At 41.3% G+C, this 17,212-nt stretch overlaps 1 non-coding gene across 1 annotated transcript; it reads left to right on the top strand.

The window, feature by feature from the left end:
* Positions 1 to 16,189: 16,189 nt before the first annotated feature.
* LOC131920190 (U6 spliceosomal RNA) lies at positions 16,190 to 16,296 on the top strand. The gene has a single exon (XR_009381536.1). It is a non-coding gene; the product is annotated as a U6 spliceosomal RNA (small nuclear RNA).
* The last annotated feature ends 916 nt before the right edge of the window (positions 16,297 to 17,212 follow it).

The raw sequence follows: 17,212 nt of genomic DNA, 5'->3' as shown, positions 1-17,212 counted from the left end.
TTAATAAAATCAAACCTGAGGCCAGTTATTGGGGTGAATACTGGAAGATCAGAGAGACAGAACAAGCCACAGCTAACCTCACCTGGCCAACTTCTCAGCTGATCTTGTTTCCTCAGACTGGAAGCCTCTGTGTCCTCATACCCGAATGGCTCTCAGCTGAACTGTGCTGCTCAAAAGCCTGAAGCTTAACCAGCTGAAAGCTTAACCAGCCAAAATGCTTCTAGTTCCTGGTCCTCACGCCTTATATATCTTTCTGCCTTCCACCATCACTCCCTGGGATTAAAGGCTCACTCCCTGGGATTAAAGGCGTGTGTCACCATGCCTGGCTGTTTCCAATGTGGCCTTGAACTCACAGTGATCACAGATGGATTTCTGCCTCTGGAATGCTAGGATTAAAGGCGTGAGTGCCAACATTTTCTAGCCTAAGTATCTAGTGGCTTTTCTGTTCTCTGACCCCAGATAAGTTAATTAGGGTACACAATATTTTGGGGAACACAATACCACCACAAGATGCCCTTAAGGATCTCCTGCAATCCAGAGATAATCTCTCTTACCTCTGTTGTGGAGAAACAATCCAATTTTCCCTTGGTAATCTTGCTCAGCCACCCCTCCTAACACTATTATTCGTTTCTTGGCCTGTTGGCTTAAGGGTTTAAGTGAGTTTCTCGTTAAGAAGCAATACTGTGTGGAACACCATGATGGTAGACAAGGCATTCTGTAAGTCTAAGCATGGTAGTTTTGACAGAAGCAATACTTGCAGATGAGGCAAATATGTAGTCAGAATAAGCAAGGACAAAGCATTGTCTTCTTCATGGAAGAAGTGGTCTACTGTACTCAACCTGCCAACAGGTCACTGGCTGGGCACCCCAGGCAATGGTGCCGTATCTGGGGCTCAGTGTTGGTCTCTGCTGTTGGAAGAGATGGCATTCAGCTGCAGGTGTAGTCAGGTTAGCCCTGGTGAGTGGAAGACAACGTTGTAGAGCCCATGTACAACCTCTATCTCTGCTACCATGGCCACTTTGTTCATGGGCCCATTGGGCAATGACAGGAATGGATGAGGAAAGAGATTAACGGTTCACAGAATGGGTCATCCTATCTACTTGATTATTGAACTCCTCATCAGCAGAAGTTACCTTTTGATGAGCATTTACATGGGATGCATGTATCTCAACATCCTTCAGCCATTTAGAGAGATCTAGCCACATACTTCTTCTATAAATGTTTTTCTCACCAATTTTCCAATCATATTCTTTCTAAGTCCGTGACCATCCAGTCAATCATTGGCTACAGCCCATGAATCAGTGAACAATCACACATCCGGCAATTTCTCCTTCCAAACAAAATGTATGGTCATGTGAGCTTGTCAAAGTTCTGCCAATTGTGAAGATTTCCCTTCACTGGTATCTTTCAAGGTTGTCCCACAAAGGGATTATAATCCTGCATCTCTCTACTTCTGGGGTGACTGAATAACATGTAGAACTGTTGCGGGATATTAAATCACACTGTGAAACTCTGAGATTGTGTTAATAAAATTAACTTTGGATCACAGGGTAGAGCAAGTGACTAATTGACAGAAATTAGCCATAGAGAATATGGATGAGCCAGGGATATGGATAGAGAGATACACAGGAAAGAGTAGGGGGGGGACTTAGAGATTCACTGGGAGTTTGGTTACAAGTTGTTATTGGTCGTGGTCAGGGAAGAAACCAAAAAAAAAGTTAGATTAAGAGATTTCTTTCTTTTCTATTCTTCTTTCTCTTTTATCTAAAAAAATAAGGGAGGAGGATATAGGAATGACAGGATAAAAGGGTAGATTACTGAATCTACTTTTAGATTAAAAGTCAACTACTAGTCTCAAATATTTTACATTGGTATAAGTTTTTGTATACTGATACAAATTTAAGGTTATTTTTGTTACAATGTACTGTAATGTATTGTACCTATGCAACTCATTTAAAATTGTTATGTAAAGTTCTAGTCCTTGAAAGCTACTATTACAAACTGTTTAGAATAATTAAGATAACAATCAAACTTTTAGTAAGGGTTTAGTTGTAGACAGAAATAAGCTTTATTTAACTTCATATATTTTAGATAGATGGGTAGTCTTCAAACATTTCAGAGAGCTACAGAATTTAAGTCATTTAAATTTAATTGTTTTAAATTTAAAATGCTTTAATAACATACAACTTTTTATGACAGCGAGATACATCTGCTCCCGGCAGCACCAAACTACTTTAGAGAAGATGATGGGTATCAAAGAACCTCCATATGGAGTTTGTAGGGGCATCTATCTTAGTTAGGGTTTCTATTGTTGAGACAAAACACCATGACCAAAAAGCAAGTTGGGGAGGAAAGGGCTTATTGATTTACACTTCCACAGCACTATCCACCATTGAAGGAAGTCAGGACAGGAACTCAAACAGGATAGGATCCTGGAGGCAGGGGCTGATGCAGAGGCCACGGAAGGATAATGCTTACTAGCTTGCTCCTCATGGCTTGTTCAGTTCGCTTTCTTATAGAACCAGGACCACCAGCTAGGGATGGCACCACCCACAATGTACTGAGACCTTCCCCATCAAACACTAATTAAGAAATGCCTTACAGCTGGGTCTTATGGAGGTATTTTCTCAATTGAGGTTCTCTCCTTTCAGATAATTCTAATTTGTGTCAAGTTGACATAGAACTATTCAGCACAGCATCATAACAGGAGTAGAAACAATAGGCACTTGCACAACTTCTTCATGTAGCTTTCTTGTGCCTTCAGGATATGCTCGGATCCCATCACGTAACACCACTTCCACTTGATAATAGATTGTTGCTGTGCACATCCTATTTTTATGGCTTGGTTGGGCCAGATAATATCTAGCTCATGATAGGCAGCTCAGCTTACATGGAAACTCTGTGGCCCATTGTCAAATGTTCAGTTTCCACTAAGGCCCAATAGCAGGCCAAGAGCTGTCTCTCAAAGGGAGAATGTTTGTCTGCAGATGATGACAGAGCCTTGGTCCAAAATCCCAAAGGTTTCTTCTGACTCACCTACCAGGGCCTCCCAACAGCTCCAAACAGCATCGCTATCTGCCACTGACGCTGCAAGTACCATCGGGTCTGCTGGATCATGTGGTCCAAGGGCGGAGTAGCCTGCACAGCAGCCTGGACCTGTTCAAGAGCCTTCTTCTGTTCCAGGCCTCACACAAAGCTAGCAGCTTTCTGAGCCACTTGGTATATGGGAGGAGGTAACTCACCCAAATGAGGAATGTGCTGTCTCCAGAATCCCAATAGGCCCACCAAATGTTGTACTTCTTTCTTGGTGGTGGGAAGGGCCGGTGCAATAACTTATCCCTCACATCAGAAGGAGTATCTCTTTATGCCCCACACCACTGGACTCCTAAGAACTTCACTGGGGCAGAGGCCCTTGATTTTGGTTGGATTTATTTCCCATCCAATGATGCAGATATGGTTACCAACAAGTCCATAGTGGTTGCTGCCTTCCTTTCACTTGGTCTAATCATCATAGTGTTGCCAATATGGTGCACCAGTGTAGTATTTTGTGGAAGAGACAGACGATCAAGATCCTTTCTAACTAAATTTTGACACAGGGCTGGAGAGCTAATATAGTTTTGAGGTAAAACTGTGAAGGTATGCTGCTGGCCTTACCAACTGAAGGCAAATTGTTTCTGCTGGTCCTCATGGATAGGGACTGAGGAAAAGGCATTTGCTAATCAATAGCTGCAAACCATGCATCAGGAGATGTGTTAATTTACTCAAATAGGGACACCACATCTGGTACAGCAGCTGCAGCTGGGGTCACTACTTAATTGAGTTTTTGATGGTCAACTGTCATTCTCCACAATCCATCTGTCTCCCAAACTGGCCAAATAGGAAAGTTTAAGGGAGATATGGTGGGAACTACCATTCCTGCATCTTTCAAGTCCTTGATGGTGGCATTAATTTCTGCAGTTCCTCCAAGGGTACGATATTGTTTTTGATTCACTATTTTCCTTGGCAGAGACAACTCTAAAGGCTTGTATCTGGCCTTTCCAACCATAATAGTCCACACTCCACAGGTCAGGGAACCAATGTGGGAGCCATGCCAACTTCCAAGTCTATCTATCCCAGTTATACATTCTGGGAGTGGGGAAATAACCACAGGATGAGTTCGGGAACCCACTGTACCTACAATGAGGTATACTTCAGCCAAAACTCCATTAAGCCCCTACTTTAACTAGGGGGCCACAATGTTTCTTGGGATCTCCCAGAATCAGTGTCAATTCAAAATTTGCCTTAGAGTTATCATTGCTTTGATGAAACACCATGACCAAAGCAAATTGGGGAGGAAAGGGTTTATTTAGCTTATACTTCCACATCACTGTTCATCATCAAATGAAGTCAGGAGAGCACCTCAAACAGGGCAGGAATCTGGAGGCAGGAGCTAATATAGAAGCCATGGAGGAGTGCTGCTTATTGGCTTGCCCTCCATGGCTTGCTCAGTCTGCTTTCTTACAGAATTAAGGACTACCAGCCCAAGGGCAGCGTCTTAGTTGGAGTTTCTATTGCTGTACTGAAATAACATGACCAAAAGCAAGGTGAGGAGGAAAGACTTTATTTGGCTTACATTTCTACATCATAATCCTTTATTGAAAGAAGTCAGGACAGGAACTCAAACAGGGTAGGAACCTGGAGGCAGGAGCTGATGCAGCAGCCATGGAAAGTGCTGCTTACTGGCTTGTTCAGACTGCTGCTGTGGGATGTTCTGTATGTCAAATGTGTTGCTCTGATTGGTTAATAAATAAAACACTAATTGGTCAGTAGCCAGGCAGGAAGTATAGGCAGGACTAACAGAGAGGAGAATGGAGAGAACAGGAAGGCAGAGAGGGAGACACTGCCAGCCGCCGCCAAGACAAGGAAGATGTAAGGTACCTGTAAGCCACGAGCCACATGGCAAAGTATAGATTAATAAAAATGGTTTAATTTAAGATATAAGAACAGTTAACAAGAAGCCTGAGCCATTAGGCCAAATAGTTTAAATAATATAAGCGTCTATGTGTTTATTTTATAAGTGGGCTGTCGGACTGCCGGGGATTGGCGGGAGCCGGAGAGAAAACTCTCTAGCTACAGTCTGCTTTTTTTTTGTTTTTTTGTTTTTGTTTTTGTTTTGTTTTGTTTGAGATAGGGTTTCTCTGTGTAGCTTTGTGCCTTTCCTGGATCTTGCTCTGTAGACCAGGCTGGCCTTGAACTCACAAAGATCTGCCTGCCTCTGCCTCCCAAGTGCTGGGATTAAAGGCATGCACCACCACTGCCCCTGCTTTCTTATAAATCCAAGGACCACCAGCCCAGGAATGGAATCACCCACAATGGGCTAGGCCCTCCCCCATCAATCATGAATTAAGAAAATGCCTACAGGCTTGCCTGAAACCTGTTCTGATGGAGACTATTTTCTCAATCAAGGTTCCTTCCTCTCAGATGACTATAGCTTTTGTTAAGTTGATGTAAAACTAACCAGCACACCTTTCATCAAGGAAGCTTTTTTGCAACAGACAGAAATAATTACATAAAGCCACAAGTTGTCAAAACACAGATTAATTGACGGTGAGTGCTACCCTCAATTAGTAAATCTGTAACAACACTTACACTTAATACTCAGGGAACAAAGTAAAAGAGGGATGCAAAGACTGTCAGAGCCAGAAGACCCTGACATCTGCTTAAGATAATGTCTTCTACAGAAAGAGAAAAGAGAGAGGGAAAGAGAGAGAGAGAGAGAGAGAGAGAGGTGGGAGTGGGTAGGGAAGAAGGTAGGTAGGACTAGGAGCAGTTGGAGGGGAAGGAGGGAGAGGTGAATATGATCAAGATACATTGTATAAAATTGTTAAAGATTCAATAAAAATACTATATTTTTTTAATATAGGATGGGCTTGGGAGAGGACTCAGTAGGATCTAACTGTGTAAGCATGAAGACGAGTTTAGTTCCACAGCACCCGTGTAAATGCCAGGCAGCAAGCAACCAGCCTACACTCTCAACACTAGGGAGGCAGAGACAGGGGCATCCTCAGAACACGCTGAATAGCCAGACCAGCTGAGTAGGCAAGCTCTGGTTCAAGGGAAAGACCCTGTCTCTATATGGATGGTGGAGTGAGATCAAGGAAGATATCCGAAGTCAACCTCTGGCCTCCACACACATGCAGAAACACAATCACATGCACCAGCACACAAGCCCACAAACACACTAAAACATATATACAGGCACAAATACATGCAAAAAGAATTGTGTTCATTATTGGTTTTCCCTCCCTTGAACTACTCCATTCCCAGCACAACCCAAGGCAGTGTATAACGCAGTGAAGACTACTTCAAAGTTCTAAAGTCATTAGTAAAGACAGTTACATTCTTGTTGGCTTCAAAAGGTGTCATTGATGATTAAAAATAAAGTGCATACTCATCCTCAAGAGTCACGAATGCTTTGCACCCCACTATCTCTGACCTCTCTAAGAGAGACTGCTTGTTAGATGTTTATTTAAAACCCCGATCGTTGAGTGAGGCAGGCACCTGAATACAGACCTCAGTGGTTTCTCTGCCTGATGTTTCCTTCCTACCACTCCTCCTACTCTTCGTCTTGGGATGAGTGAGAGATGAATGGGGCACAGCTATTGGTAAATGTTTGTAGAGTTGAATTTTTTAAACTTACTTGGTCTTATCTACAGCTTCCCAAACAGAACTTTCATATATATCAGAGCATCAGCTTTCAAACATTCAGCTTAAAAAAAAAAAAAAGGTTTTAAGAGAGAGGGAATGCCATGTGTGGCAGTTTGAATGAGAATGTCCCATACAGAGTCACGCATTAAGTGCTTGGCTTCCAGGTGGTTGTGCTGTTTGGGGTGATTATGAAACTTTTAAGGCCCAGAGCCTCACTACAGGAAGTACCTCACTGAAGGTGGGCTTTGTCAGTTTATAGACTCTCCACTTCCTGTTCCCCCTCTCTGCTGCTGGTACCAGGTGGAGATGTGATCTCAGCTCCCTTCTCCAGCTGCCAGAACTTCCCTGCCATTGTACACATCTAGCCCTCAGGAACCAAAATCCAAAATAAATTCTTCTTTAAGTCACCTTTGGTCTTGGTATTTTATCACAGCAACAGAAATGTAACTAATTCACCTCACGTGTAAACAGGTAAGGTGAAGAAGAGATGTTTTCTAAAATACCCTTTGGAATTTTATTTTTCAGATTACAATAGGTAAAGGTGCAAATCTTAGCCTGCCAAAAATTGGAAATGTTACAGAGATGAACTCATTTGTAGTTCTTAAAATCATTTATGTGTACATATATGTGCATGTATACAAACATGTGCAAGTGTGTAAAATGTGGATTGTAGATCCTCAAGGCCACATCAGATTGTGGCCACAAGGTGGTGATACAACATAATCTTTATTTTTCTCATGCTGGTAAAACTAAAAGAAAATAAACCAGGTTGTAAATCAAGGCAATTTTGTTTCTATACTGCTAAAAGGCTGACCTTTGATCTTCCTTCTTGCAATACAATGATAACTCTGACCTATATATAGCAAAGAAAATGTGCTTCTCAGGAAATACATATATTTTATGAAAATTGTATTTTAAAAATAATTTATGTAACATAAATGCAAGTTTACTTCCCAGTTCTAGAGTCCTGGCGTCCCCATATTCTAGGGACCCTGCTGTATATGTATGGAGGTCTTTTGGTCTCCAATCATCATTCTCATAGTATCAAATTGAGTCTTTACATCAGATGGTTTTCAGTCTTCCTCTGTCACTTCTCCTTAATCTCTTTTTATTTTTTTGCACTCTCGTCTTTTATGCTTGTGTTTAATCTAAAATTTTGCATAGTATTTAAGAAGTACTACATAATATAACAGCTTTTTCTTACCACCATGGCCTTCCAGAGTTAAGTTTCTAGATTATATTGACATCATAACCTGTTAATGCTAATTAATATGTATGTGTTGTATCTGTGAAATTTATATTCAGACAAAACTGCATTCACACATCTTCACCTTTGTAATATGTATAAAGTCCATGTTTAAACACAGACTCAATTTTATTCAGGGCTATAGCAACAATTCTGACTGATGAACTTATCTACCTATAAGAAATTAAACTGTATTCTCCCACACTGATGTGGTTACAGGCAGTCGTGAATAAGGATGTGTGTGTGTGTGTGTGTGTGTGTGTGTGTGTGTGTGTGTGTGAAAGGTTATTATTTAGGAATGCATTCATATTACAAAACATCTTACTGACAAAGAATTAGAGAGAGAAAATTTAAAAAAGAGGAGAAGCTATTGAAAACTCCCAGAATCCCAGAACTGAAGGACTAAGGCTTGTAGACTGAAAGAGTTCATTCAGCACCGTAACAGTGGGAAACCAAGATCTTACCACAGCCCATCATGGGATGCTTCAGGACACAGAATGTGTTTTTAAAATGTCTGAAAGCTTAACAGGAAAAAAACCAAAATTTAGTGACATAAAGACATTAAGAGTAGTATGGCACTGGACTGCTTCCCAACAGCAAAGGCCAGAAGACAATGAAGTCCGTTCTTCAGCTTCCACAGGGAGTGGTTCCTGTCCTTGAATCCACACTATGGCTACCTGAAATAAAGAAAGGTAAGAGAAAATATAACAGAATTCATCAGGCTAAAAAAATTATTTTCTTCACCAGAGCAGGGAAAATAGAAAACTACAGCTTCCTCACAGACCTTGGAAGGAAAAGAAACAATGCCTCAGAAAAAGAGCTTTGTGTTCGGGGGGGGGGGTTAAAGAAGGGGGCAGGAGAGGAGAGACATGACCAGCTCAGCAACAAAAGTAAAAATGAGGCATTTTTTTCACCACACAGAGACAAAAAGATATGTGAACAAAGAACTGCAGAAATTGCACCACAAGGGTCAGCTGTGATGATGCTGAGTGGTGCAGAAGGAGCTATGCAGCCTGACTCAAAGAAAAATCATGACACAGTATTTGGGGGTACAGAGAGAGGTGGTGGGAAATTAAGTTTGAATCTATCATAGTAAGAACCTACAGTTTTCTAAGCATTTTTAAATAGGAAAAAAAATGAGATTGCTATCCTAAAACATGAAGCGCTCTCCTAAAATGAGCTAAATGACTCTAAAGCACAGAATAAGAACAGGAAGGCCAGAGCAGTGTGGCTTGTCCTTGTCAATCTCAGACGTCATGAGTCCAAAGGGATGGACGTGGGCGCAGATGGACACAGCTGAAGCTAGAACACTACCTTCTCCCTGAGTAACGGGGAACATTGGAGACCTTTTTAGTTGCAAGAAAAGAATTCTCAAAGCAAATACTTAAAGAAGCTGTTCCCATAACCTGTTTTTCTGTTTGTTTTCAGTTTTTCAGAAAATATTTTCTTAGCAGTCTGAAACAGGCCTGCTAACTCCTGCCATGAAAGATTTCAGTAGTAGAGGGGTTTCTGCCAGAGGAATGAGCATCATAAGAAGAATTTACTGAGAAAAAAATTCAAGAACTTAGCAGTCTGCATAGCAATGCTCTCCCCACTGTAAAGTCGTGTGTGGCTTTTCAATAAAAGGAAAAGAAAATATATTTTATGACATCTTCTACTCACAGCTTTTTAATAATTTGATAGAAATAATTTCATAAATCATATGAACCCTCTTACAAAGGGTTCTTAAAAATTAATATCATTATAATATCATAGTCATTTGTATTTTTAGGAATTTAATATTGAAATTGTGACTATGATTAATTCCATGCTCATATATTTAAATAAAATGTATTTCTGAAGAAGCACTGAAGCTATGTGTGTTGAATTTGTGCATGAATAAACCAAATAATTCTAAAGTTGGTGGTTTTCAATTTTAATGAGATGGGAGACTCCCTGATAAACTTAGCATAACCACGTTATTATATAATCAGAATTATTGTTGCAGACAGGTTCTACTCAGAGTCAATCTATGGGTGGTTCCTCCTTTACTTCCTTGCTTCTTGAATTCTTCCCTCCCCCCCTTTTATCTCCATGTAATATTGAATGTTAACTTTGTCGAGACAGTGTGTTCAATAACAGGCTCATGAAAAGAATAGCCACATTGATTATCTCCATTAATTACTGCTGTGCTGGGGATGTTGAACATACCCCCAGAGGTCTGCAAGTTAAAGATTTGGTCCCCGGGGTTATTCTAATGAGAGGTGGAACCATTACAAAGACAGACTGATGGGAAAATCCTTAGGTCATCAGAAATATATGTCTTTGAAGATTGTAAAGAGCTGTGGAACTTTGAAGATTTTCAGCCCTTTCTCTGTTCTGGTTTGAGATGTAACTGTTTTGTAATTACACAATTTTCCACTATGGTGTCCTGACATCTGCTACCTTCACCAGAGGCCAAATAAGAGAGATTTCCAACACAAGACTGTGAACCATCCAAACAGTGAACTAAAAATAATCAATTTCTCATTAGAATCTAAGTGCCTCATGTATTTTGTTGTAGTAACAAGATGACTAATGCAATGAACTAAATGAATGAGTTGATGATAATCCTGGTGTGGGATTTTGAATGTAATTAGTCCCCATAAGTTCATTGGGAGTGGCACTATTAGGAGGTGTGGCCTTGTTAGAGGAAATGTGTCACTGTGGAGACAGGCTTTGAGGTCTCATATATGCTCAAGCCACACCCAGTGTCTCAGTCAACTTCCTGTTGTCTGCAGATCAAGATGTAGGACTCTCAGCTCCTTCTCCAGCACCACCATGTTGCACCACGATGATAACGAACTAAACCTCTGAAAATATAAGCCACCCCAAATAAATGTCTTTTCTTTATAAGAGATGTCATGGTCATGGTGTCTCTTCACAGCAATAGAAACCCTAACTAAGACAAAGTTGGTTCCAGGGGCTGGGGTATTGCTGTGATAGGCCTGATCATGTTTTTGTTTGGAGGAATTTGGATATTGGTACTTTGGGTTAGGAAATCAGTAGAATGTTTCAAACACTGCTTAATGGGCCATACTAGTAGGAGCATGGAGGATTTGAACTGTGGGAGCTTGGCTTAAGAGGTTTCAGAGGAGAAGAATATCAATGTGTGGCCTAGAGATCTTTCTTGTGATATTTTGGTGAATAATGTGGCTGCTTTTTGCCCTTGTTGCAACAGTCTGCCTAAGGCTAAAGTGAAGAGATTTGAAGTAATTCCATTTGCAGAGGAAATCTCAAACAACCTAGTATAGACTCTGTTGTGTGGTTATTAATTAGTGTTAAGTCTAATGAAGATATATCATGAAAAGGAGCAAGCTGAGCAAAGAAAAATACAAAATGTACAATTTGAGGAGAAAAGGAGTGCCAGGAAGTGGAATGGAGCTAAGTCCTATGTTCAAGGGAATAAAAAGATTAAGAAATGGAATAAAGGGAGTAGTGATCTCAAGAGCCCACTCAGCTGTTTCCAACTTGTGAAAAGAAATTAAAGAAAAGCTTAGAGTGATGTCTCTTCACAGCAATAGAAACCCTAACTAAGACACCTTGCTATACCTCTTTTAGAAAAAATTACTTGTTCAAGTGACTGGAGATGTGGCTAGACAGTTAAAAGCACTTGCTGCTTTTGCAGAGGACCTGGGTTCTGCTCACAACCATCTGTAACTCCAGTTCCAGAGGGCCTGAGCCTTCTTCTTATTTCCATGAGCACTAGGCATGCACATGTGCACTAGCATAGATGCAGGTAAAAAGCACATAATAATAATAATAATAATAATAATAATAATAATAATAAATCAAGCCTTCACCAATCTTCTAACATCGGTGGTCTCTCTTTTTACCTTGCTATTTCCAGACCTAGTAACCTAACATCCTCTGCCTTTGGTAAAATGCTTCAGCTCACCAGCCAGGACTTCTGTGAGGCCGCTTTTCCATCAAATCATTGTATGTTTGGCTTGTGTTACTAGACTACTACAAATTGATTAAATCTTCTACAAAGTAAAAAGAAAACAATGTATATGGTAGAAAACATGTTTCTTTGAAAACTAATTCAAATACTCTTTTGAGACTTTATGAAGATTAAATCTTCAAAAATTTGCTACTTCACCAAAATAGACTGAAAATATGGGGGACAAAAATGGCAGAACTAGAAGGCTAGCCAACAGAGAAAGACAGAGAGAGCTAGACAGTAGTCATGCTTCCTAAGAGTCTGCTCTGTTCACACACTGAAATCCCAATTAGAACATACATTATAAACGTTATGTAAGAAAAAAGCCTTTAAGAGAGTCTGGCAGAATTGACAGAAAACTATAAAAATCATTTAAAATGCTTAAAGTTTATATGTACCCTTTACTTGAAGTATCCCCTTAACTAACCCCTGAGGTTAACCAACCGCCCATGGTAATATCTGACCCTAGAATAACATCTACTGCCACAGTCACTCCACCTCTCAGTGTTTGCTCATTAACAAACAGCATGGTTTTTGTGTTGAAACACACAGCCAGTGCAGTAGATTCCAAGACAGATCTTGAGAACTGGGACCTTTGAGAGGACTGGGTTATGAGGGATGCCCTCAAACAAGTTATTAGTGCCCTTCTAGAAGCCTGGGAAAATGTGTTTATCTACCTGACCATGAAAGCATGGTGGGAAGGGGCCCTCTTAGGTATGCAGAGCCCTCAGCAAAGCTACTGGTACCACCTGTAGAAATTAAACAAACAAGTTGCTATTGTTTATAAGCCACCAGATTGATATATTTTGTTTTAGTGATCCAAATAAAATAAAATAAATTCATATTCAGTTTATTCAGACTTTGTACTGGGCTGCGTTCTGAGGTGGTTGCACAAAAAGATTAAAGGCAAGTTCAGATGTGGAGGCACATTCCTGTACTCCAGTACCAGAGAGGTTGACCATGAGTTCAAAGCTAGCTTCAGCCAAAAAATGGATTTGAGGCTAGCGTGGGATATTTGATACCCAGTCTCAATATACATCCCCATACACCCACATACAGAGACAGAGAAAGGGCAGCAAGGAGGAGAAGATGTAGAATTTGTCCTGCCTTGTGAGGCTTAAAATTGCTCATTGTAAGCCATATGCTATCGTGTACCTATTTTTATATTCAAAACTCTGAGTATTTTGAGATCCCTATGGAAGAATGCATGGCATTCCTATTGTTGGTTGTTTTTACTCTTTTATTGGAGGGTCTGCAACCCAGCTCCCAAATAAATACCACACGGAGGCTTATTCTTAATTATGAATACCTGGCCTTAGTTTGGCTTATTTTCTTGCCAGATTTCCTTAACTTATCCAGTCTACCTTTTGCCTCTGGGCTTTTCCCATTCTATTACTTCCATAAATCTTACTCTTACTCCTCGGCTTGTTGTGTAATTGGGTGGCTGGCCCCTGGAGTCCTCCTCCTTCTCTGGCTCCCAGATCTTAGATCTCTCCTCCCAGTTTTCTCCTTCTATATATTCTCTCTGCCTGCCAGCCCTGCCTATCCTTTCTCCTGCCTTGTTATTGGCCAGTTCTTTATTAAATCCTCAGGTGTTTTACACAGGCACAGTAACACAGCTTCACAGAGTTAATCAAATGCAACATAAAGAAAAGTAGCACACCTTAAAATAATATTCTACTGCACATTCCCTTTACTGACTATGTCATATTCTATCAATCCTACAGTCTACACTTGTTTAGTCACTCACCTATAGGTGAATTCAATTTCCCCACCCTAGCCCCATTGTAACATATCTTAACTCTGTGATATTCCTTTGTATGTAGACTGTTTCTTTTAGACTGATGCTACTTAAAATGTGACCCACTACACATTGTTACCACCCACAGTCAGATACAACTGTGTGTAGAATAAATTCAGTCATTTCCCAGAGCACAATTGTAGTACCTTCCATAGTTTGCAGTAGGACTTCTTCAAGGAGGGGATCATTCATGAGTTTACATTGCAGCACAGCTCTCTAAGTCTGAATTGAGTGGATAATGTAAGCATGAACTGAGTAGATCATACACACACAAGTTGGGTTTCTGGGTAGAAATGTTAAGAGGAGTGATGAGATCCTGAGGGTGCTGACCCAATGAATGGATTGACAGCTGGGCTGATTCGTGATGTGATAACAGTAGTGGGAGAAAACTAAAAGTGAGGGAGGACCTAGCCACCAGGACAAGGTCCTCGGGCGCTGTGCCTTGGCCTGAACACTTCCAGATTCTTTTTCCCCTGCTTCTGTCCATCATGAGATGGAAAAGCTCCCCTGCAATGTCCTTACCTCACCCAAATGTTCTGCCCAGCATCAAGGAGCCAAGCTGTCATGGCTACACCGTGTCATGGCTACACCGTGGTCTGAAACTGTGAGCCAAAACAAGAATTTTCCCTTTTAATTTGTTTTACCAGGTGGTGAGAAAAGCAACAGTACACAGGATAGAGGACTCTTACTTTGCTGTGGACACAGGATAGAGGACTCTTACTTTGCTATGGACACAGGATAGAGGACTCTTACTTTGCTATGGACACAGGATAGAGGACTCTTACTTTGCTATGGACACAGGATAGAGGACTCTTACTTTGCTATGGACACAGGATAGAGGACTCTTACTTTGCTATGGACACAGGATAGAGGACTCTTACTTTGCTATGGACACAGGATAGAGGACTCTTACTTTGCTATGGACACAAGATAGAGGACTCTTACTTTACTATGGACACAGGATAGAGGACTCTTACTTTGCTATGGACACTAGACTGCTTTCCAGTGTTTGTTTCAATGTACTTAATTGTGGCATCTTAACTTTTCATTATTTTTCCCATGTCTTTTCTCATTTGGGCGTAATTGTTTATCATAGTTTGATTTGGGATATAATTCTCAGGCTGTGCATATCATGGACTCGTTTAATGCACATGAATTGATGGTGTTCTGGAGGCCTAGAAAGAGAGTAAGAAGATCCAGTGGACATCATCATTCCTCACTCTCTGATTGCCAACTTGGACATAGTGGCCATTGCCTCACACTCCTGCATGGCACTGCCGTGTCTTACCTCCATGATGGACTGCACCCTCAAATCACCAGCAGCAGCAAACCCTTCCTTCCTTCCCGAAGTTACTTTTCTCAAGTATTCTGTCACAGCAAGAACAGCAACAAAATAATCAAAACATGTACTTCTGGTAAGCTGGTGCCAAATGGCAGTTTTGAGATTTATTTTAAAATTTCATTTAAGTGTTTTTTTTTTTTTTTTTGGTTTTTTGTTTTGTTTTGTTTTGGGTTTTTTTTTTTTTTTTTGGTGTGTGTGGGGAGATGAGGAGCGAATGTGTAAAAAGTAGACAAAGCCCTGAATGTGTATCATTGACATGGACATGTCAAGGACCCCAGTGCCCCACACCCAAAGACATAACAAAGTCTTCCCCACTGAAAGGCTCGGAGGGATGGCAAAGACCTCCTCTGAATGTCCAGTGTGTATAGTATTTACGAGTGATTGACCAGTTCATGCCAAGTCTAGCAACTGCAGCTTCCTCCTCCCTGATAACTGTAACCTAGGCTGCTCCCAACAGACCGGCTGGCCACTCTCCCTGTGCCGCACAGAATGAGCACACAGAGCTTCTGTACTGCACAGTAGATACACTCTAGAAGAGTACACAGCTCACCAACCTCAGGTTCCTGCACATGTGTCTGTCCCGTCTTCACTCCCTTGCTAACCCCGGTCAGGATTCCAGGAGCAAGGGGCACAGGTCATTTTACCTTCTACACTAGAACTACCTCAGGCTCATGTGTAAAGTTGGATACTTTGAGCGTCTTTATTATATCCTCCCCTGACATACTGAATTTGCAGTGTTCCCTGTCTATGAGCTGTGAGGTTTGTTCATCTCAGCTCCCCCTTTGCCAGCTCATGTTGTTTCCTGTGCACGCAAACCAACATTCTGCCTCAGGAGGCTCTGAGTGCACCATGGTGGTACTCATTCTACACATAATTGTCTTCTTCATCGAATCTGGGTGCTTCACCTTTCTCACAGTCCCTGCTGGCTCACTTCTGGGAGGTGACAGTGCCCCTTTTTGGGTCTCCTTCCCTGCACTGACATCCAGAAGGCCTCCACAAAAGAAGCTGTGGCTCTGCCATCTGTTCCTCTTTGCAAGACTACAGTCACCTCATTTATTTCATCAGCCTTTCTGTTTGATTCTGAGGAGAAGGTCAACTCACTTCCAGCCTTATTACACTGGGAGCAGAAGTCCTTACGTGAAATCCAGATGAGTGTCACTTTAGATGCATACATACTAATGATTGGAAAGATATAGATAACATTAGCATGGGCCCTGTGCAATGAAGACATGCAAATCTGTGAAATGTTCCAACATAAAAAAAATAAAACAAAATCCAGATGAATATGAATATTAACTATTGGGATTTGAATGTCAAATGTGTCCTTTCAGCTCATAAGTTTGAATACTTGGTACCCAGATGATGGCACTGTTTGGGAGGGTTGTGGAGCCTTTAAGAGGAAGTGGGTCACTGGGAGTTTTATATCTTGGTCCCACTTCCTGCTCTCTCTGCTTCTTGACTGGTGATACAATCTGACCTGCTGGTCCTGCTCCTGACCCTGCCTTTCTCTTGTGCTTCATGCTTCCTCTCACCCTGATGTTATGGTCCCCTGACCTGTAAGCTAAATAAACACTTCCTCCTTTAAACTGTCATTGTCAGCACTATATATATATATATATAAAACACACTAGCCTACATCCAGATCCAGAGGAAGAAGAGCCCATTCCTTCCTCCTCTGCAGGACCTTCTTGGGATAGTGTGGGGTCCATCCTCAGTGAAGAAGTCACTGCCGGCTTCTGTTACCTCAATAAGAAGGGGAGCCATGGTCAATGCCTCAAGGGGTCTTGGTGAACCCCAGGCCAGCTGCTGTCTTTGGGGTTGCTATCATGTCACCTCCCCTGCAAGAAGCTCAGCATCTCCCACCAGAGATGGCTTGTTTTTATTTGGTGACCAGCCCTATCTGTACCACAAAATTGATTTTAGTAAAAACCATGAGGTAAGTAAATTGAATTTATTTCACGTGTGAATTAGAGCATTGCCTTATCAAACTAAAACAGGACATCATTCATTGAGCACTTTTCTATCACTTATTTCTTACTGGCTGCTTAAACACAGGCCGTGTGCTAGCACTGATGTTGGTGACACGGATAACAAATTCCAACTTTTCCTAACCATTTAAACCTTCCTCTTGAGCAACTCCCACAGAGCTGATCACACACACACTGAGGGCTGACA

The sequence above is a fragment of the Peromyscus eremicus genome, chromosome 9, assembly GCF_949786415.1.
Source record: "Peromyscus eremicus chromosome 9, PerEre_H2_v1, whole genome shotgun sequence".
In the NCBI taxonomy this organism is placed as follows: domain Eukaryota; kingdom Metazoa; phylum Chordata; class Mammalia; order Rodentia; family Cricetidae; genus Peromyscus; species Peromyscus eremicus.
Note: the sequence above shows the minus strand (reverse complement) of the source record. Positions and strands in the feature narration are given on the sequence as shown.